The sequence below is a fragment of the Dermacentor albipictus genome, chromosome 6 (genome assembly GCF_038994185.2).
Source record: "Dermacentor albipictus isolate Rhodes 1998 colony chromosome 6, USDA_Dalb.pri_finalv2, whole genome shotgun sequence".
NCBI lineage: Eukaryota > Metazoa > Arthropoda > Arachnida > Ixodida > Ixodidae > Dermacentor > Dermacentor albipictus.
In genome coordinates this window covers 104,531,001-104,552,666 of record NC_091826.1, presented here as the reverse complement: position 1 = coordinate 104,552,666, position 21,666 = coordinate 104,531,001, and the positions used below count along the sequence as shown (strand labels likewise).

General features: G+C 48.6%; 1 protein-coding gene across 4 annotated transcripts in view; it reads left to right on the top strand.

Annotated features, from left to right (window-relative positions):
* The window catches only part of LOC135908656 (salivary peroxidase/catechol oxidase-like), a 131,591-nt gene that overhangs the window by 29,445 nt on the left and 80,480 nt on the right, over positions 1-21,666 (top strand). For 2 of the 4 annotated variants that reach the window (XM_070541194.1, XM_070541200.1), the window contains exon 2: positions 19,345-19,389. The exons of the other annotated variants lie outside the window; for them this stretch is intronic. The gene's annotated coding sequence lies outside the window, so the exon portion shown is untranslated. The remainder of the gene's footprint in view (positions 1-19,344; positions 19,390-21,666) is intronic. 4 annotated transcript variants of the gene reach the window in all.

Here is a 21,666-nt window from a genome sequence, read left to right as displayed (position 1 = left end):
CGTTGCAACGCTCATTTTGCGTCCGCCAACTGGCCTTTTCCTACCTCAGTGGAGCCCACGAACGCTCCACGACGCGCTAAGCGTCTCAGCAGCCCTGACTGCTGCAGAGGCTCGCGCCGCTACAGTAGACATCAAAAAAGAAAAGAACTTGGCCATAATAACCAGTGATGACTCCTCGGCGACAGAAAAGCTCCAACGCATTAACGAAACCACTCTTAATGGCAAAACTTACCCTGTCCACATCTATATCGCTTCGCCCCACAACTCGTGTAGAGGTGTGATCCACAACGTGGAATTGAACACCCCCACCGAAGAATTGATGCGTGAACTCAGAGCCCCAAATTATGAAATTATTGCGGCTCGTATGATGGGTAAAACAGCCACTGCCATCATAACTTTCAAGGGCTCGCATGTACCTCGCCAGGTCATCTTCGGCGGAGGTATATACCGCTGCGTCCCTCACCGACCCAAGGCGCAATTTTGCTCAACATGCTTTGCTATAGGACACCGATCAGACGTTTGTCGCGACAATGGAAAACAAAGGTGCAGAACATGTGGAAAGTCGGTCGGAGATCCTGTAGGGGATCATGACTGCAAACCAGGCTGTCCTAATTGTGGCAAGGACCACAAGGCCGATGACCCGACTTGTGAAGTGCGACGAGCCGCTGATAAAGCAGTCAGAGAAGCGGCCTACCTGAAGCGTTTGAAACAACGAAAGGACAACAAGCAAATGAAAACAGTCACCATCGCAAGCCGAAGCCCAAGCCCAAAACGCAACTCCGACAACACATCGAGAGACAGAAGTAGCTCCAGAAGCCGTCAGCCATCCAGGGGCCGCAGCCACTCCAGAGGCAGGAGCCGATCCAGGGGCCGCAGCCGATCTAGGGGACGCGGCCATTCCTGGGGCCGGGACCACTTCGGGGGCCAAAGCCAGTCCGGCAGCAGCGGCCGTTCCGGGAGCGGCGGCCAGTCCGGGGACTTCAACCGGCCCAGAGGTGGCAGCCAGTCTCCGGATCACAACCATTCCCGAGGTCAACAAGACGAGCAACCCGCCAACCAGCGAAACGTGAGTCAGTCACCCGGCACCTCCCCTTTCCCCCCCGCGACCTATGCATATCAAGTTCAAACACGAGCTCAAAAAGTAGCCAAAGATTATAAGAACGCTCTACTTCAAACCCGCAGACCTAATCAAATGTCAATACTATCGTCACAATCACTAGAGCCTACCGAAGACATGGACATGCAAGCACAGGCACACGCACCTGAAGCTACACCATTGGGTGATATAGTGCAACCCTTAGTACAGGAAGTAGAACCAGCGTCACTGCAACCGGCAGTGAAAAAGGCAAGATACCACACAACAGCCCTACAACACCTTGAAGCAGATTTTAAACAACTAAGGGACGAAATGAAAGAAATGCAAACCAGTCTAGAGGCCAAGATAGCTCAACAGGTTGCTGCTCAAGTTGAGGAGGCGCTAAAAACATACACTCAACAAATAATGAGCCAAATGCGCTCCCTGTTCAACGAGCTCCTCAGCAGCCAGGCAGAGGCGATGGTCTCTACACAAGTGCAGGCTGCGATGGTCGCATTACCGCGCCAGGAAGAGTGCGAACGACCCAAAGCACGTCGATCTACCAGCGTAACGCGACCCACTCCTTACCCTACAGCGGGCGCCCCGCAAAATCATCGGTAGAACAATGGCGACTAATCTGGTGGTGTGGCAGTGGAACTGTAGAGGGATTGCTCGAAAACGGGGCCTTCTCACGCAGTACATTGCCGCTCAAGATCGTCGACCCGACATCCTCCTACTCCAGGAAACTAACCAAACACCTCATCTTGCAGGCTATACGACGTATAGCCATAATTCGACACTGGCCATTCTCATTCGTAAAGATATAGCGGCAGATGTTGTCCACAGCACGGAACAGAGCCTCACTGTACGCGTCTTTCCAACTAAAATTGTCAAGAGCAAGGCACAGCCCCACTTATTCATCACGAATGTTTATAGCCCGCCAAAACAGAAAGTAGACTTCTTCAAGGAGGTTGCGAATCTGCGGCCAACGAAGTATTTTGATCATCTAATAGCAGGCGACTTCAACGCGCCACACACTTCATGGGGATACACAAAAAACTCCTCCAAAGGATCCGCCCTACTATACCATATGCAACAGGCCCAGCTAACTCTCCTTAACGAGGCCGACTCCCCGACGCGGCACGGCAACTCCGTCGAAAGGGATACCACGCCCGATCTCGCCTTCATTAAAGGACGACTGTCAGCGCAATGGGTTAACACGCACGATACTTTAACAAGTGACCACACTGTCATACAGATATTTCTGCAAATCAAAGGATTCCCAAAACGCCAGCGCAAGCATCGCCTCACGGATTAGATTGAGTTCCGCAAGACACATGTAGGAGACTTCCAAAACTTGCACTTGAAAGATTGGGTGGAGATGGTCAGGCAACGAATCCAGTCACACACGAAGGAAATAATAGAGAAGTGGGAGCAACCAAGCACGGACAAGCATCTTCTTCATCTCTGGGAGGCACGACATGCCCTCATTAAGAGATGGAAAAGAAATAAGCTCAATCGAAAACTACGCTCACGCATCAGCACGCTCAACGAGCAGATCATCCACTACACTGAACATCTCACTCGTGAGCAGTGGTACGATACGTGCAACAAGCTCAATGACACATTGAATATGAGCTCCACGTGGAATCTCATCCGATCACTCATTGACCCCACCCAGACAAAGACGGAAACGTCCCACAAGATGCGAAAGCTGCTCGAAACATTTGAGCACACCGACGACCTATTCAACGAGCTTATAACAACACACATTGCGGATCCAGCGCAACCACAGTATGCCGACTACAAAGGCGCAGAGCCAGAAAATGACGGTCTCACCGGCCCAATCACATTAGCGGAGCTACAGCGTGCCTTAGCAGAAGCAAAGCCGAATAAAGCGCCAGGACCAGACCAAATTACGACAACACAGCTCCGCAACCTTACAGAAGCCGATCATGCATTCTTACTTCAGCAAATTAACAATGTGTGGGACACGGGCAGCTTGCCAGAAGAGTGGAAGACAGCCAGCATAATTTTCATTCCGAAGCCTGGCAAGCCCCAAGCTATATCCAATCTGCGTCCAATATCGCTAACATCATGCGTGGGTAAGCTAATGGAGCGCATCGTGCTTAACAGACTTCTTAGTCATCTTGAACAATCACAACACCTACCCCATAATTTGATTGGATACAGACATCACTTATCTACTCTAGACGTTCTGCTGCAGCTACACGAAGAAATCACGAAGGAAACAAGCAGCGCTCAACTTAAAGCTATTCTTGCCATAGACCTCAAGAAAGCTTTTGACTATGTTGACCACGATGCTATGCTGCAAGAGCTCGAAGCTACTGGCTGCGGAACCAAGCTTTATAACTATATTAGGGACTTCTTACGGAGTCGCACGTACACGCTACGAGTAGGCGACATCATCTCACAACAGTATCCCCATCCGCAGAGAGGTATCCCGCAGGGTTCCGTGATCTCGCCCACACTCTTTAATCTTGCCATGTGCGTAGTCCATAGAGCACTACGAGACATCCCTGACATCAAATATGCGATCTACGCAGATGACATCACCATCTGGATCAGCACGGGTTCGCCAGGGCATATCCAAGAAACTCTCCAACAGGCTATGAACAGGGTGCATGAGTCTGCTCAAACTATTGGCCTTAGATGTGCGCCGGAAAAATCTGAGTTGCTACTGGTCCATTACAAAAGATGGAGACCGCCCACCATACAAATTGTAAACGAAGGCGTGCCGATTTCCCAACCAAAACGTATTAAGATTCTCGGTCTCCATATCTAGAAAGATGGAGGTCCCGCTGCGACGGTGCATCACCTGCTCAGGCAAGGAGAACAGGTGCTGCACATGATGCGTAGGGTCTCCAACCGAGCAAATGGAGTTAAAGAGGCAGATATGCTTCAACTAAGAAACGCACTAATTATGTCGCGCCTGCGCTATCACCTGCCCTATACCAATCTCCGTCAGCAAGATATCAATCGCCTTGATGCGCTCATCCGCAAGGCGACAAAGCTGGCCATCGGCATCCCGTTTAGTGCCAGCACTAAGCTCCTCCTTGACATCGGTTGCCATAACACGGTGGCGGAACTAATCAGCATTCATCGTCGTCGCCAAGAACTGCGTTTGCAGCGCACGTGTCAAGGCACGCACATCCTCCATAGTATCGATCATCATCCAGAAGCTGCGCCCCTTCTGAACACGCGCCCACTACCACCGAAACAACGCGAACTCCTAACCATAGCTCCACTGCCACGCCATATGAATCCAGAACGAGGCAAGGAGAGGCGACGACAGCGAGTTGCCTACTTTAAGAGGTACACGGCAAGACACCCTGACGGCATATACTTCTACACTGATGCTAGCGTTGGTGCACGGGGCTCCGCTATAGCAGTCGTGAATAACGACCTGCAAACTGTACATACTGAGTTACTCCCAGAGACAGATCCGACCTTAGCGGAACTGACAGCCATCGCAACCGCGATCAAACACATGCCCCTTAGTAACTCAGCCTACCCAAGAATCATATTTACCGACTCCATGGCGGCTTGCAGGAAATTGTTGCACAACGATCTCCCGGCCCACATTTCGACATTTATTCAAGGGCACCTTCAGGGTCCTCTGGAAATCATCTGGATACCTGGTCATGACGGACTGCCGGGAAATGAAAGAGCTAATCAGCTCGCCTGCGAGACTTTGAACCAGGCACCCTGCATTCCGCGACCAGCCCAGACGAAAAGGTGGGCTCCCCTACTTCTGCGGCCATATCAAGAGGCAAGACGCAAGTTCCCCAAGCTCAGCAAAGTGCTCACCCGTGAACTGGGTGTACTGATTCGTCAGGCTCAGACAGAAACACTCCCTACACCAGCGCGAATGCACCTCCTCCGTGGTCTCTTACCTGAAGATCCCCCACCCTGCCGATATTGTGGAGAACACCCGAACACATCCCATATCCTCTGGTCCTGTGGACCACCCCCACCTCCCCTTCCTGCCGCCACAAATCTTTCCCCTAAACCCCATGCCGGGTGGCTGACAGAAGCAGCCAGCGCCGACGACCAACGGTACCTTGCGGCGTTTATCAGTGCTGCACTGAAGAATGCCGCAAGCGAGGCTCTGGACTGAGGGCCTTTACACCATACCAACCAACATGAAAATAAAGTTTTTCTCTCTCTCTCGTAAATTTCCATCAGCAGACAAGGTCACGAGGGGATCCACAATAGATGATAAAATCCTCGACTCCGCATTTCGGCGGGGGCGAAATGCGAAAACACCCGTGTACCTAGATTTAGGTGCACGTTAAAGAACCCCAGGTGGTTGAAATTTCCGGAGTCCTCCACTACGGCGTGCCTCATAATCAGAAAGTGGTTTTGGCACGTAAAACCCCATAATTCAGATCCTCAACTCCCTCCTAGAGTACCTCCGGGAGATGTTCTTGCGCAGTTTTACCTTGCACTGGTCTTGTTCTCCTTTCGTCTGCCCTTCCTTTCCGAATAATCACCACATACGAAGAAGGGAGATCGTACTCGTTCATTACGAATCAACATTTTCTACAAAACAATAACGTGGTGGAAGCACACCTCAGAAGCAATATGTCACTTAGTTAGCACTAAGCATGTCATCGTGGTCAAAAGCGACCTGCCAGCTAGGAAGCACTTGCTAACAAAGAACTATTCAAAGGTCACCAAATTTAAGCGTTCACGAACGCATTACCAACGTGCCTGCCTCCCAACGTGGCGCGTTGAAAACGATGCAGGCGGTGCTGCCACTTGTAAAATGACGAGAAGCTGTAGAAATGAGGTAGCATAGTCGAACCGCGAGCGCAGGCAGTGCAGCAATGCAAATCTCCAAAGAAGGTGGCCCACTTGAACCGAAAAACCTTTGTTTTATTTTTATTTTCAGTTTCGCTCCGGAGTGGAAAAAAAGCCGTAACGTTCCGGCCCAGTTCCAGTTCACACAAAAATTCATTTTTTTTATCGTTCTTTTCGTTTTCGGCTCGAAATCTTGAGCACTATCGTACACTGGGTTCTTAGAAAATGCAAAAGAAAGGCTTTTAAAATCTTTTCTCCGTTCTAATGCTGTAGGGTGTTTCGATGAAGGATTCGGGCCAGAGCCCGGTGCCTGAAACCCTGCGACCTGTCCACAGCGTTCTCCACCACTTCGACAGAGTACGTTGGCCATCCGCTGAAGGCCTGCCCATGAAGAAGGGCTACCCAAACGACGATACTCGAAACATGTTCTGGTTCACTGACGATAAGTTGCGTAAGCTACCCATTCACTCCACGTATAGAGGTCACCTGTGTGCACTTGATCACGTAAACGTTCTCGCATGAGGCGCAACAACGTCTCCCGTTTTTTAGCAATTCTAAAAGCAGAAAGCCATAAAATGTAGAGGAAAAGCACAACTCAAATTCATCGCCCAACCGCTATCATCAGATTTTTTTTCGTCCACATGCCTTTTTTTTTATATGATATAAGGAGATGTTGGCGCACAGTTAAGGCACCGGCTACTCCTCATCTCTTGAGCGGTTCCGTGATACATAGTACAGGGTTCAAGGTTTCATATCAAATAGTCTTTTCACACAAGGTCCACATGCCTTCGTCGCCTTTAGTAGGTTTTGCTCTGATTCCAAAGTAAAGGCCACATTTGTTTCCTCACTATAGAGTGAGCGATGCGCCCAGCATAAGAAAAGATTAATGGCGCTTCCATCTCCCGTTTGAGTAGATGAAAGACGATGTGTTCTTGCGCAAGTTGCCACTCAGAACGGGATGTATGAGCCATATAATTTATTCTGAGAAGCCCACGGCATCTCAAACGACAGCGTCTGAAAACGCTAGCTATCCCGTGGCGAGAATGCGAGAATGGTCCCCTTGCCACAGACACCAAGGCCAGTGTTACCACCGGTGCAGCAGCGCGGTATGCCAGTGGTACCGTTGCCACGTGGAGCACCTGTACCACAGGTTCCCTATCTATCTCCGGTATCGGCCCATATTATTAGACCGCACTGTCTCGGTATCGGCCCACGAAAGAAGCTAGAAACATAACCGATAGGAAATAGTGGGAGCTATCACCACAAAAATATTCGTCTTTAACAATGCGAAACAAAATAAATGTGCCTCGCAGCGCAAGCCCACATGTTAAAAACATGGTGTTTTATCGACGGCTCATATTATTACAGTAAATGAAGTCGCATCAGTGGAAGGCGAAGAAGTGTGAGTAGGGGCAAAGAGGATTAGAAGGACGTATTTTAAAAGCATATCCTTTCCTATCCTATGCTTTGTGCGCCGGGTGCATAGGGATTTGCCAGTACGCCAATCGCAAATCAACAGTAGGACGCCGAATGAAGGCAGTCCAACACGGCATCTATATTTGGAAGAGGGTGAACGTCTTCCTTGGTAATAAAATTGAGACGGCGGTACGCCACACAAAATCTCATTCCTTATGCAGGTCATTGCTAATGCGAGTCGCACTTTTATGTAAGCCTGAAGGCAATTACGCAGTTACAGAACAGGAATGCCTAGCGGGCACCTTTGCTGTGCGACGCTTCCGCTCGTAGTGCGTGGGCGTCCATTCAAGATCGTAACAAATCCTCATTCGTTGCGCTGCTTTGTCAACGTCCGTGATACCTCCGGTCGCCTCGCGCGCTGGGCTCTACGTCTCCGTGAGTACAACTTCCCAGTTTCATACTAGAATGGTCGCCGACACGTTCGTTCTGACTGCCTTTCTGGAGCGCCACGACCCTTTGTGACGCGAATAATTTCTGCCACCTGATTGCTTCTTTAACACCAGCGTCTCCCGATAAAGAGACATTCAAGGATGAGCAGCGAGAATACTTCAGCTTAGAGCCACTTTTCAATACTGCGCATGACCCCACAAGAAGCCCAGGCTTTTGTGTCCGTGATGGTCTCCTCTGCAAAAAAGAATTTCGCAACCACTTGTGCCCACTACCTTGTAGTTCCGGAAAAGCTACGCTGCACTGTTCTGCTGGCCATGCACGACGATCCTACCTCCTGACATCCAAGAGCAGCGCTTACACCCGTGAGCAAAAAGTATACGGACCAGGCACTGCGCAATGAAAGTCATTTTCTGCTCTGTCAGTTAATGGAACTTGAAATCAAAGAATGCAGCCCAAACTTGGCATTACTTATTTTCTAGCGCATTCATCAGTTTCCGTTCATGCATGGTAATTACGGAGAAATTCTGTTTTTTTTTTTCCACGACTCTGTGGTCCGTATACTTCTGCTCATTTGTGTACATTTCATCGTGCCCATTAACGGTTTTACTGGCCCCGAATGCGTCGGTCGACTGAAATGTATGTGTCCAGTTGCGCTCAGTGTCAGGCCCACAAGCACCTAACTACGACTCCAGCCGTGCTCCTACAAACACTGACGCCACCTAGTTCTCCTTTCGCGCAAATTGGAATTGATTTCATGGGCCCTTTTTCCCGCTCATCGAAAGGGAACCATTGGATCAACGTATGTGCCGACCATCTGACCCGCTACTGCGAGACGGCTGCTTCACCATCTGCCACCGCCGGCCCAGTTTCCCTTTTCCTGCTGCGCTCGATCGTTCTCCGTCATCGCCCTCCTCGAAGATGTCGTAGAAGAGCTTCTTCGATAGTGCACTTCTAGTTTTCGCCAGTCGACACTATATCACCCTCAAACAAATAAGCCGACCGAGCGTACCAACCGCACACTGGTGAGCGCGTTGCCCATGTACGTCGCGTGGGAGCGTAAGGACAGGGACGACATTTTTACCCTTCATTACACACGCCTTTAACACTGCAAAGCACAAAACTATTGGGTATAACCCGTTTTGGTACAGCCCGTTTTACAGCCGAGCTGTCATAGGCTAGTTTCCAGCGCTTCGTGATGCGGGTAGGCGAAAAACGATGGCGGCCTTTATGGAGCTAAAATAGCTTAAGCTTAAGGCAAAAATCGTGTTAGCGTATGTGTCCCAGCTGCTATTGAGGCCAGATGTGTAAAAACCGGTGATGAACGATGGTTTGATGCATTGCGATCTACGCAGATAACGACAGCGCAGGTGTTGCGTCCTTTGCCTTACCCACGACGGGCGAGAGCACTGCCGTGAAATGTGCCGACGCGTGCGCCACACAAACTGGGGACGGAATCGTTGTCACCACCGTAATAAAACCACATAAAGAAATACTCGAATTGTCGTCAAATTTCTCACGGAGGTTCCTGTAAACAATGTTAACTAATGCCTTTGAAAAGAATATTAGATGAACTTCGGTCTGGGGGAATACAAACCCGCGCCTACGGGGTACGAGACCCGCACGCTCCCCCAACGCCTAGGTAGCTCCACGGTTGTGGTTGACTAGATCTGGGCCTTGTTCCTGCGTCGTTGGGCGCGCGATAGCGCAGCCAATGGGTAGGAGGTGGCACCATGTCATGCGTGCATAAAGTGAGTGTATAAAATAAAAGTCGTTAGCCCAGTTGAATGCCACTGATTGGTCCTTCCAGTTATTAACTGCTAGCGGGCAAGCGAGCGCATTGAGACGCTTGGCGCGTTTTCCATTGGCCGAGGCATGGTTGAAACGCAGGCGAGAGCTTGTGTGGACAAGGAACGCGCTGAAAAAAAAACATTTCATCAAAGCGACCATAATGCTGTCGCATTCCCACACGTAAGCAGTCTTACGTGTCTCTGCCAAATTCTTTTAACGCGACAGCGTTAAGGAGCTCGTGTCGCAGAAAAGCCGGTGTCGTCGGCGTTGGCCGTGAGCAATAAATCCCAGCAGGCACTTCATGAATAAAAAAAATTGGAAGACGCTTAAGCTTCGTCTTCAAGAGTGGAACGCGACAGCGTTCCCGTCGACCCGCCAAGGGGTGTAAGACAATGGGCTATACGGCGCAGCGACTACGCGCCCCGCATCGGACGTGGTGAGCGTCGAGCAACGCAGCGTTCGGCGCGGCAACGAAATGTGCGCCTGAGCCTTAGAAACAGCTCGTTTCTAAGGCAGCACCGCATTCACTACAGGCGCTTTTGTACCGCTTTGAAGCATTGTACTCGTGGCTCAGTGGTAGCGTCTCCGTCTCACACTGCGGAGACCCTGGTTCGATTCCCACCCAGCCCATCTTGCAACTTGTTTTTTTATTCAAGAAGTGCGCGCTGGGATTTAGCGCTCACGTCCGACGCCACTGACAACGACACCGGCCTTGCGGCAACACGAGCTCCTTAACGCTGCCGCGTGAAGAAACAACTTGCAAGATGGGCTGGGTGGGAATCGAACCAGGGTCTCCGGAGTGTGAGACGGAGACGCTACCACTGCGCCACGAGTTCGATGCTTCAAAGCGGTACAAAAGCGCCTCTAGTGAATGCGGTGTTGCCTTAGAAACGAACTGTTCCTAAGGCTCAGGCGTGCGTCGCTTGCTCAGGCGCACATTTCGTCGCCGCGCCGAACGCTGCGTTGCTCGACGCTCACCGCGTCCGATGCGGGGCGCGTAGTCGCTGCGCCGTAGCCCATTGTCTTACACCCCTTGGCGGGTCGACGGGAACGCTGTCGCGTTCCACTCTTGAAGGCGAAGCTTAAGCGTCCTCCAATTTTTTAACGCGCGCTGAGAAAGTGGTATTTATTGTCAATGATAAAATTATAGAGAGTGGTATTTTTTCCCCTCATGTCATGAATATGAAACTGATGACAAATTTTGTTTTCAGTACCACGGCAGCCGCTTTACGACGGGAGCAAAATAGAAAACGCATCTGCACTTAGATTTTGGGACACGTTAAAGAACATCACGGTGTCAAAATTATTCCGGAGTCCGCCAGTACGGCGTGCGTCATAACCCGATTGTGATTTTGGCACGTACAGCCCTATAATCAATTCAAGTTTAATACTTCTGCCACAATGCTATGTACCATGTGAGGCAATGAGCATGCTCAACCTTCTCAGATGTTATGAAATATGGCACACAACAATGCCTCAAGCAAACAGCTCTCCATGTGTGCTCCGTGTACTACGCAGACAAAAAGCAGTGGTGCCCGCTAGGCTACGTTCAACATCAACTCACCACTCTCGTGTTAGATTAAACGCTGAAGAAATTAAGGTTTAGCCATCAACATCACTACTAATTATCGTCAATCAAAGCATTCAGCACGGAAAGCTTCGCTTGTATCGATTCCCACAGTGCATCGGATCTGCATAATTTTTTCTTCAAGGATGTTTGTTCCCTGCTCACTTGGTCGCACTTCAGTCACTGCTCCCATAACTGCCCTTGCTGATGTCAGTGATAATTGGTTTATGCACCGCCTATGACCCGAAGCTTCGCGACCCATTCCAGGAGTGTGCGCGCGGAAAAGCATCATTACGCGCACTTAAAATGCCCTCTAGTGAGCACAAGACGGGAAGAGCCCGGTTACTATACCTCACTGCAGCATATGATCACTGTGCATGACGTGTTTGTCACCCAGCACTTGCAGTAGCTTGGCAGGCGATCAGCCAGGCTAACATCCACAGCTTATTGGTAAAGTTCGTATCTCTCTCAATCTTTCAGTGCAGCATAGCTGTGTCCCTGCTTCCACAGCTTGTCGAACAATAACTGGTCGCCTTTTAAATCTTTTTTGTCTTCTTTTCTTGCATTTCCCAGTTTGCATTTTTGCCTTCAGTAGGATTATTGCGCGACGACCGAAGTGAGCGGAAGATCTGACTGCTGCCACTCCGGCATAGGCCGCCACTTACTCATTGCGCGATGGTAGATAATGACTGCTAGAAATCGTAACACAACTTCGGTGCACAGACTCAAAGCTAACGAGCGAGCGAGATAACTTTATTTGGAATCCGGCGATTGGAAGGCCCGGGCCTGGGGCCGCCTAGATGGCCACTAGGAGCTGCTGCTCCCGTACGGCCTCGATGGCTCGTTGGACGGCCCAAGGTTGGTCTTGGGAGTTCTGAGCTGAGCAGTGCGGCCGACCACCACGCCCGTAGATTGTCCGGGGAGACTGCCATTTTATCTTGATAAATTTTACATCCCCACAACATGTGTTGAAGTGTAACTCTAGCATACTTGCACAGCTTGCATGTATCACTCTCGTATATATCTGGGTAGAATGTTTTTAGTTGCACGGACTCGGTATAAGTTTCTTTTTGCAATCGCCTCCAAGTAACGGACTCATCTCTCTATAGTTTAGTGTGAAGTGGTGGTAATACTCGCCTCCGCTTTCATATATAATTTGGTAATATCACTAAATCTTGTTAATCTGTCTTTTTCCTTCCAGATCTCCACCTCCGCGTTCTCCTGACCGGCGGAAGTCATTCTTTGCTCAGCTCGGCTAGTAAGACCTCGAGCTTCGCGGTGTGCAACCTAGTTGAGGTTGATTGCGGAAATGCCTGGAGTCGCATGCGCTGAGAACCAGAGCAATTGCCTGCCGTTCTACTCTGCGTTGGAGAATTTCGCTTCGTTGACTCTAATGATGTGCCACGCCTCAGAATAGATCCTACTTTATGCAAAATTTCTAATGGCCGCCTGGAAATTGCTAATGATGTATTGAGCATTTGTGGAGATAAATGCTAGTGCAATAGCTACCTCTCCTGCTGTTTCTGAATGTTTGGTATTTACTGACACGCTTGTAAGGGGTTTTCGGGTATGATCTACGACTACTGCCGCGCAACTATTTCTGTGTGGGCATTCAGCCGCGTCTACGAAGGTTGCTCCGTCGTCTCACCCATAGCTCTAGGCTTCGTAGTTCTATGCTCTATAGTTCTATGCTCTATAGTTCTATAGGTATAGTTCTATAGTTCGTAGTTCTATGCTCTATAGTTCATAGTTCTATGCTCTATAGCTTCGGGTCATTTTCTCGGCTCTACACGTGCGTCTTCCCTCGTTGTAACCTGGATGCATGTTTTTGGTCATATTTGGCACTAGGAGTTTGTCACGAATTTCTCTCGTTATCGTCCTTTTTTTCCCGTATTTATTGTGGTAATTCATTCCTAGCTTGCGTAGTATATGCCGTCCCGCTTTGGTTTTGGTTAGTCGTTCCGCCTGAGATGTTCGTTGTGCTTAACTTTAGCAAGAGATCCGTGCTCGTACTGATGGGAATCCCTAGTGCTAGTTTGTATGCCTTTTTTATCAGGCTGTTAATTTCAGTCTTTTCAGCTGCAAACCAATTGTGGAAGGCTTCTATGTATGTGATCTGACTGATTACGAATGATCGTATCAGCCGTGTGATATTTCTTCCTTCATATCCTCGTGCTTGTTAGTAATTTGTTTGATTGGGCTCATGGTGTTTGTTGCCTTTGTGTCTAACTTCTTTATGGTTTCCTTATTTGTACCTTTGTTCTCGATTACTAGACCCAGCATCTTGAGCTGGTTGACTGCTGGGATATTCCACCCGTTCTTGGGTGTAGCTTGATTTCCTCGTGAGCCTCCTTTCTGTCGTATCCTTTTGGAGGCCTGCCACTAAGTGTGGGGCGGACTAAGAGATGTTCGGATTTCTCTTCAGAGTATGTGAGGCGTGTTCCTATGAGGTGTTCCTCTACTGTGTTTATTGCAGTCTGGAGTCGTTGTTCTATTGATCCGGCGCTGCCATCACAGACCCAGATAGTAATATCGTCCGCGTAGATGGTGTGATTCAGGGACTCCATGTGGTTTATTTTCTCGGGGAGTCCCATCTCGAAGATATTAAGCAGCATCGGGAAGAAGACAGCGCCTTGCGGCGTGCCCCCCCCCCCCCCCATGTCGATCTCGGGCGACATGAGCCCTCCTACGGAGATGACTGCTTTTCTATCTGATAGGAAGCACTCGATGTAGTTATACGTCCATTGCCTTAGTCCTATTCTTCCGATGTTTTCCAATAGGGTTCCGTGGTTGGCATTATCAAAAGCTTTTGTTAAGATGAAGGCCCAAGGTGGGCCTTGTAGAGCGCGTTTTATAATAGATTATCTGATGCTTAAGTTGAAGCATCGCATCTTATGTCGAAAGGTTTTTGCGAAATCCTATCATTGTATCTGGGTATATGTTATTATACTCCAAGAACTTATCTGCTCTGTTTAAAATAACATGGTCCATTAATTTTCCGACACTGGATGTTAGGGAGATCGGACTGCGGTTGTCGATCTCAATCTTCTTACCAGGTTTTGGAATGACCGTTATCGTCGCTTTCTTCCATTGAGCTGGCACTTCTCCCTTTACCCAGCACTCATTTATGTATTCTGTTAGTTTGGCGATCGATTCATCATCGAGGTTCCTGATAGTCTTGTTGGTTATACCTTCCGGGCCTGGGGCAGATCTGGTGTTTAACTTTTGTAGGGCCGCGCGGATTTCTGTCTCCGTGAGTTCCTCGTGTAATTTTGCGTTTATATTCCCGTTGTAGCTAGGATGGCTGCAAGGGGATGCCTGTGTTAAGTATTTCTGCGCTAATTTACTGAGAAATACTTCTTGTGTGCCCTCATATGTGTGTATTAACTTAATAATGGCTTTCCTGCGGTTTTTCTTGTTATTCTCATGCTCAAGCAGGAACCCGAGCATCTGCCAGGTTTTGCCGGTGCTTAATTATCCCTCCATGGAATTACATATCTCGTCCCATTGTTGTTTGGTCAATTGCTCAGCATGTTCTTCTATTTTTTTGTTGAGGAGCGCTATGCGCTTTGTTAACTTTATGTTACGGTTCTGACCTCTAACTCTATTCTGAAGCGACTGCTTGGCTTCCCACGTGTGGAGAAGTCTGCTGTCGCATTTCTCGAAGTTAGATTCAGGGGGTGCTATTTCTGTGGCAGACGTGACGCCATCGCCGAGCTCCTTAGTCCATTGTTCTATGTCTGTGATGGATCGTTGCTGTGCCGTCTCTCGCGTGCTACGAAATAGTTCCTTGGTCTATTCGGCCCTTCTCTGACGTGTAACTCCGATGTGCGGTGGTCGCTACCCAAATCTTCCAGTGTGTTGCGCCACGTAGCCATTTCTATATTCTTCGTGATGGTTAGGTCTGAGGTTGTGCCCCTGTTTAACGCGACCCATTTGAATCGACCTTGTGCAAAATTCCAAGAGTGTCCGAGCGGCAAAGCAACATAAGACGCAATTGAAATTCCCTCTAGTGTGCACAAGACTGGGAACAGCCCAGTTACTATACCTCACTCCAGCATATAATCACTGTGCCTGACCTGTTTGTCACCGAGCACTTGCAGTAGCTTGGCAGACGATCAGCCAGGCAAACATCTACAGCTTATTGGTAAAGTTGGTATCTCTCTCTCAATCTTTCAGTGCAGCAAAGCTATGTCCCTGCTTCCAGAACTTATCAAAGAACAACTGGTTGCTTTTTTATCTTTCTTGTCTTCTTTTCTTCTCGCATTTCACAGTTTGCATTTTGCCTTCAGTAGGATCGATGTGCGACGACGGAAATGAGCGTAAGCTCTGACTACTGCCACTCCTGCATAGGCCGCCAGTTACTCATTGCACGATGGTGGTTAATGACTGCTAGAAATCAGCCTATCACAGCTTTGGTGCACAGACCCAAAGATAGCGACACAAAACTTTATAATTTAATTAGGCACTGTCCTCCAAGAAGACATCGACGAATGCTGGATCACCGCAAACTTCGCGGCGGTCTAGAATCTCTGAAGACGTGAGGCCGAATCCACGGGAGTTTTTTCCTTGAACTAAGACGCATTCCGGGCCCTTCGGAGTAACGCTGCCTGTGTATTTCGCTAAACGAAGGCACTTTAACCTTCTTCAGAGATACCGGCATGACTTGGATACTTTACTTTGTTGAGTGTTATGGTTTGTTGTGTGTATGTTGTGCACTGTGCATATTATTTCATTTTTTATCATACTCATTTGGAGCAACATTGCTTGGCGTGCCGCCAGGCAAAGCTCTCTAAAGATTCCCTAAAAAGTCTCTCTCAGGTAAAGCGTCCTCTTAATGATAGTACATGTCATGACTAATGCCAATTTTTCAAACATCTGACAGCAAAGCTTCCGTTTATCTTTATTTTTATTTTTTTTCTGGTCATGACGCGTCCCTGGGCTTTTGCATCAAAGTCTCCGCAAAGAACGTCATTCTGGCGGCGGCGAAATGCACGGTCGCGGGTTGAATGCGTGATGGCTTCCACAATGTTCAACGCCCAACTCGCTGAGCTCTGGTATAGCATTCCGAAAGTGAAAAAAAAATGGTGCTCTAGGAAGGGCTTTCGAGCTAACTTTCTTCGCAAACCATCTGCAACTGCGCAGCAATCAGAAATTCGTATCCCTTGGCACAAAAAGAAAATCTACGTGAGCAACGTGCTAATTATCGTGCAAAGTGTGTACGTCGAAACCAACATTCCAGTGCACACGTCATCGCCAATCTGCAATCTTCGTTGAGCGTATAGCACGCTACCGAAACGGAGGCAGTTTAAAGTCATTTTTATTGCTGCCCCAGCTGCATCGCAGAAGGCGGTGTCGCTACTGCTGCAAAAAAAAAAAATTTTCACTTAGCCTGCCAACGTTTGCGTAAGCTCGCATTGTGTCCAGATTTCTCTTCGCCTTGTTTCACCGTCAAGGCACGTCGCGTTATCACCAGCATCGTGTACGCCAACTTTTCTTAACCGCGGAGGACAAGGCGGCAAGCCTGTGGCAAGCCTTCTTGTTATGTTCTCCAGTTTTACAACCGTCTGGAAAACTGCAAACGAAGGTTGCATTTTTGGGCGCTGACTGTAAACGTTTCATTCGCCCAGACGGGCAGGGAAAACTTGTGTGAATTTCCACACTTGTTGAATGTCTGCGGTCCGAAAAACACTGCTCTCGCAAGTCCCGCGCCGCATCGCCTGCTGAACTTCTCGTCGCCCGCGAGGGCTACCGACGACGTCTTGGGGACGCTCGCTAGTTTTCGATATTTGGCTATATTGGGTCAACGCAAATGCAAGACACCAAGACTGGCTTAGGTTCTGCACATGCGCACTTGCGAGCCGCGGTTTCCTTGGCTCCTCAAACCACTTGAGTCTCCAATGGTAAAACTCTCTAATAGAGAGTTTTAGAATAGCGTCACTCGTCTTACGTACGTTAAACGCGAGCATAGTTGTTGGACGTTACGGCGCACTTCCCTTCAAGACTTTCAGTTTGACGCATGGGAAACGCAAATGTAAGGAAGCCGTTAGAAGACAGGGTGTCATCTGGTACCTCGTGCCAAACATATCCAAGCCAAGACAATGCATGAGCAACCATCCTGTCGTTTGTATGCCGACGCGCCTCGTTAGGCCGACGGACGCCGGAATCGCAGAGCTATCTCAGTAATTGTGCGCGCTTTGCGCTCATAACCAACATTTAAGGTGAGTTTAGAGGAAGCAAAAGCTCATTTAAACAGTTACTGGCGATCAACGATGCCGAGAGCGTAACCGTCATAAGGATGCACATTGAGGGGAGCCATGGATGCCGCCACGTTTCACAACGCCATTTCTTAACGTTCGTAAACATTACATAAGTGCGTTAACCTCGCTAAATAACGTGTGATAGAGTACGTAAACCATGGGAACCGAATAGCTTACGATGCGTGCCATGTGACGACAACGCTATTTCTTTGCGTACGGAATGCGTTTACCTTTTTTGCAAACGCTATTCTAAAACTCTCTGGTGTTATCTAATGAAATGTTTTTCAGGTTCTCGGCATGCCAATAGGTAATGAGAACCGACTCGAAGAGGATATTGTGTAGCTGGGCGTTTTAAAGGTCTCTGGAAGATACGTGAATACGGAAGCGTAAATTTAAATTACAATGGTGACTTTCTCCTCTCTCTCTCTCTCTCTCTCTCTCTCTCTCTCTCTCTGTATTTCTCAATTACCCGATCCACATTCGAGCTCTCAAGAACTCATATGAGTTGAAGCATTCACATCACAGCAATTTATTCCTTTAAAGACCTCGTGTAGTATTATAACATATGGTGTTATAAGATATACAAAAAGTTTTTTGCGCAGTTTAATACCGATGAGCGAAATTCCGGCAGAACCCATGTCACGATGAATGTCGAAGTTAGTCTGATTATCATTGAAGCAATGTGGTGACACACGGCATTGCCACCGCCGATACGCGTTATATGTCAAGTGTGTCCGCAACCTGGATCCTCTGTTGTCCTTCCCCTATTGACATGCAAGGCCATCTAGCGGCAACAGCGCGAAGTCCGGGCAAGACGCGTTTTTTTATGTATTAAGATGACATTATCTGCACATACGTGGCGCGGGCTTCATTGCACGCAACGCCGGAGACATTTTAAAGAACCTTCTTCCTGCGTTTCGCGTCGCCGTCGTCTCGCCGTCGTCCCTCGCCGTAACCAGCTCCGTAGCCGGGGCCAGCGCGCTGCTTTAGTCGCGCGCGCTCCTGGCGCCATCTCTCGCGCACGGTGCGAGCCTTGCTCTCTTCGCTCCTTCTCCAATGCCACCCTTGTGCGTTGAAAATCAGAGCGCCGGCGCGGTGGTGGCTGATGTCGAGGATGTGCTGCTGCCCAAGCCGAAACGCATATCCGCCGCCGTTTGCCACTGCGTGTACCCCTCCCCCTCCTCCGTGGCGGCGACCGCGCGAGAGCGCGCGGTGTTCTCCGGTTGCTAAAGCGCCGGCTCGGTATCAGCGGATCACGGTGCGCGCTTCCCAAGCCGAAACGCAGAGCCACCTTCAGTTTACTCGCTAGCAGCGTCAGTGGCGTCAGTCAGTCGCTGCCACATCTTCGCCGCGCAGCAATCCTACGCGCCTACGCGCGGCCTCCCGCGACCTCCCGATAAGCGCGGCAGTTGCGCCAAGCTACGCTCCGTTTGCGGCGGCTGGTGCGAAATGTTCCGCACGAGAGGGATCGTCCGAGGCTCACAGACGGTTTATATTATAATGCTATCCGTTTGCCTATCTAAATAGTTTATTCTCGGCCAGTTCTTGCTGAGCCATGAGTGAGGCAACCGGTGGAAGTCCTTCGTCTGCCGCTGCTGCTAAACGAGCTGCCCGAGCAGAGGCCCAGCGCCGCCACCGCCTTTGCTTTTGATTTTGCTTTTGCTTTTGAGTAAAGCTTTTGATTTGGTAGCACACGACATACTAAAAAGAAAGTTGAGGTATTACGGTATAAGAGCAGTAGCGTTAGACTTAGTAACTTTCTCTGTCGCCTTTGGTTAGGAGTGGCCTTCACAAAGGCATACTCTACATTAGTTGGAGTGACTGACAGTGCAGCATGCGAGGTCTGTGGCACCGAAGAAAACATCGACCACCTGCTGTGCCACTGTCCAAGATATGCCCTAGAGAGACAAGAACTTGCCAAAGCTTTCCAAAAACTGGACAATCGGCCGCTTTCTGTGCAGGTGCTGCTGGAACACCGCCCCCATCGCCCGTCGGCCCATAAAGCGGTGAAGGCACTTTTGTGTTTCTTAAGGACGACGGGTTTGTGCGACCACCTGTGACTATTAAGGCAATTTTTGTAAAACCACACGCGTCAGCGAACTTGCCGCAATTTCCTTCTTTCCTTCCCTCCTCTCTCTCCCTGTGATCTTTGCTTTCCCTTTCCCATTCCCCCGGTGTAGGGTAGGCAACCGGACGTTATTCTGGTTAACCTCCCTGCCTTCTTCTTTTCTCTTTCCTCCCCCTTCTGAATATATAACCAGCTACAAAACACAACTGTAAATCATTTCAAATCGGACACGGAAATAATCTCAACAGGCGTAGCTCAAGGGTCTATACTAGGTCCCGTTCTATCTTAATACACATCAACGACAAAGTTAACACGCAGGGTACTAAGGATATTGTAATTTATGCTCACGACACGATTTTTTTTCTCGCTGGACAGCATTGTCCAGAATTACAGCATACAGCGAATGCACGGCTATCTGAACTCGCCACATGGCTAAAAGCAAACCACTTGCAAATAAATGTTAACAAAACAAGGTATCTAATCTTCAGACCAAAGAATAAAATAATTCACAATGATTTCTACGTGAAACATCGCACTACCTTGCGCGCTAATCAAAAATCAAATTTCTTGGCGTTGTATTTCAAGATGAGATTTTATTATAATAATATTTTACGTGCCAAAACCACTTTCTGATTATGAGGCACGCCGTAGTGGAGGACTCCGGAAATTTTGACCACCTGGGGTTCTTTAACGTGCACCTAAATCTAAGCACACGGGTGTTTTCGCATTTCGCCCCCATAGAAGATGAGATTTTGTGGTCAGAACACATAATTTTTTTTTGTAGTATGGAAACATCATTGCGTTAGTTTCCGTAGTGGTTCCCCATAGTAGTGTGGGAAATTGAGAATAAACAAGCCACAGTTTTACTCGAAAGGGTAATGCATAACGAAATTTGTTAATTATGCCTATACAACGAGCTACTTTAGCGGGTAAATAATTTATGTGTTCTGAAGATGAGATTTTGTGGTCAGAACACATAAATTATTTACCCGCTAAAGTAGCTCGTTGTATAGGCATAATTAACAAATTTCGTTATGCATTACCCTTTCGAGTAAAACTGTGGCTTGTTTATTCTCAATTTCCCACACTACTATGGGGAACCACTACGGAAACTAACGCAATGATGTTTCCATACTACAAAAAAAAAGCTGTACGTGTTATTGAAAATCTCTCACTTCTTGAAAGTACGAAAGGTTTACTTTTAAAACACAGCCTGCTGAACATTTCACAAACATATCCAAAGAAATTATCAATTAATATACATAGTGAGAAATGATAAACTTTTGAACAAAGTAAATAAATGTTACCACATCCTACGATTTTCGACATAAACACTATAAGTATGATACGACACGAACGCATTATGGCCATAAACTTTCGGTTGTTATAACTCGTAGCTTAAACGCTCATCCAGAAATCGATTTTATATTTAGGTAACATTCAAACGATGACCTTCCTTCAAATCTTCTACACAGTTTGCTATTAGAAGAAATGTAAATCAGTATCGTAAACCTTGTCGTGTTTTCTTCAGTGACCTTGTTATGATTTCTATATTGTGAGCGCAACACATGCCTGACTTTTATCTTCATCATCTCTACGTATTATCATCCGTTGTACGTCTTCTACAAACATTGACAACAAGTTCGATGGTCGCCCCCAAGGCATTGTAGGCTGTCCAGTGGATGGAGTTTCCTCTCCTAAAATTTCATCGGGGAGTTTTCTTAGAGGGCGTTCGCGACATGAGAAGTGGGTTGGAGAGGCGACACCGAACGACGACGTGGAGAAGGCGACCTGCCCGAGATTCACGAGAATTCACAGGCATATCAGTAGGGCAGCAACGAGGTGACCGGTGATAAGAGGAGCGGCACGACTTGCGTCGACAGCCCATTGCGGGACGGACGCCTGTACGTTCCTCGGGAGCGTAGCCACGTTGCTCATCCAGTTGACGCCTTCGACAAAATCGGGAGTGTGTCCTCGATAGCCACAGCAGTAGCAAATGGGTCTGGCAGGACGTGAAGCGGAGTAGTAGCGCTGCACACGCACTGGCGGTGACAACGAAGCCACTGGAGGGTGGTCTCCTGGTGCAGGTGAAGGGACGGTGATGGCTGGTGAGAGCGCCGCAACGTTGGCATACGTTGGTACTTGATGAATGCAGGGGCCGTTTGAGCTCGGTAGACGCGAAGCGGACGTGATCTCTTGCCGAATGATGTCACGC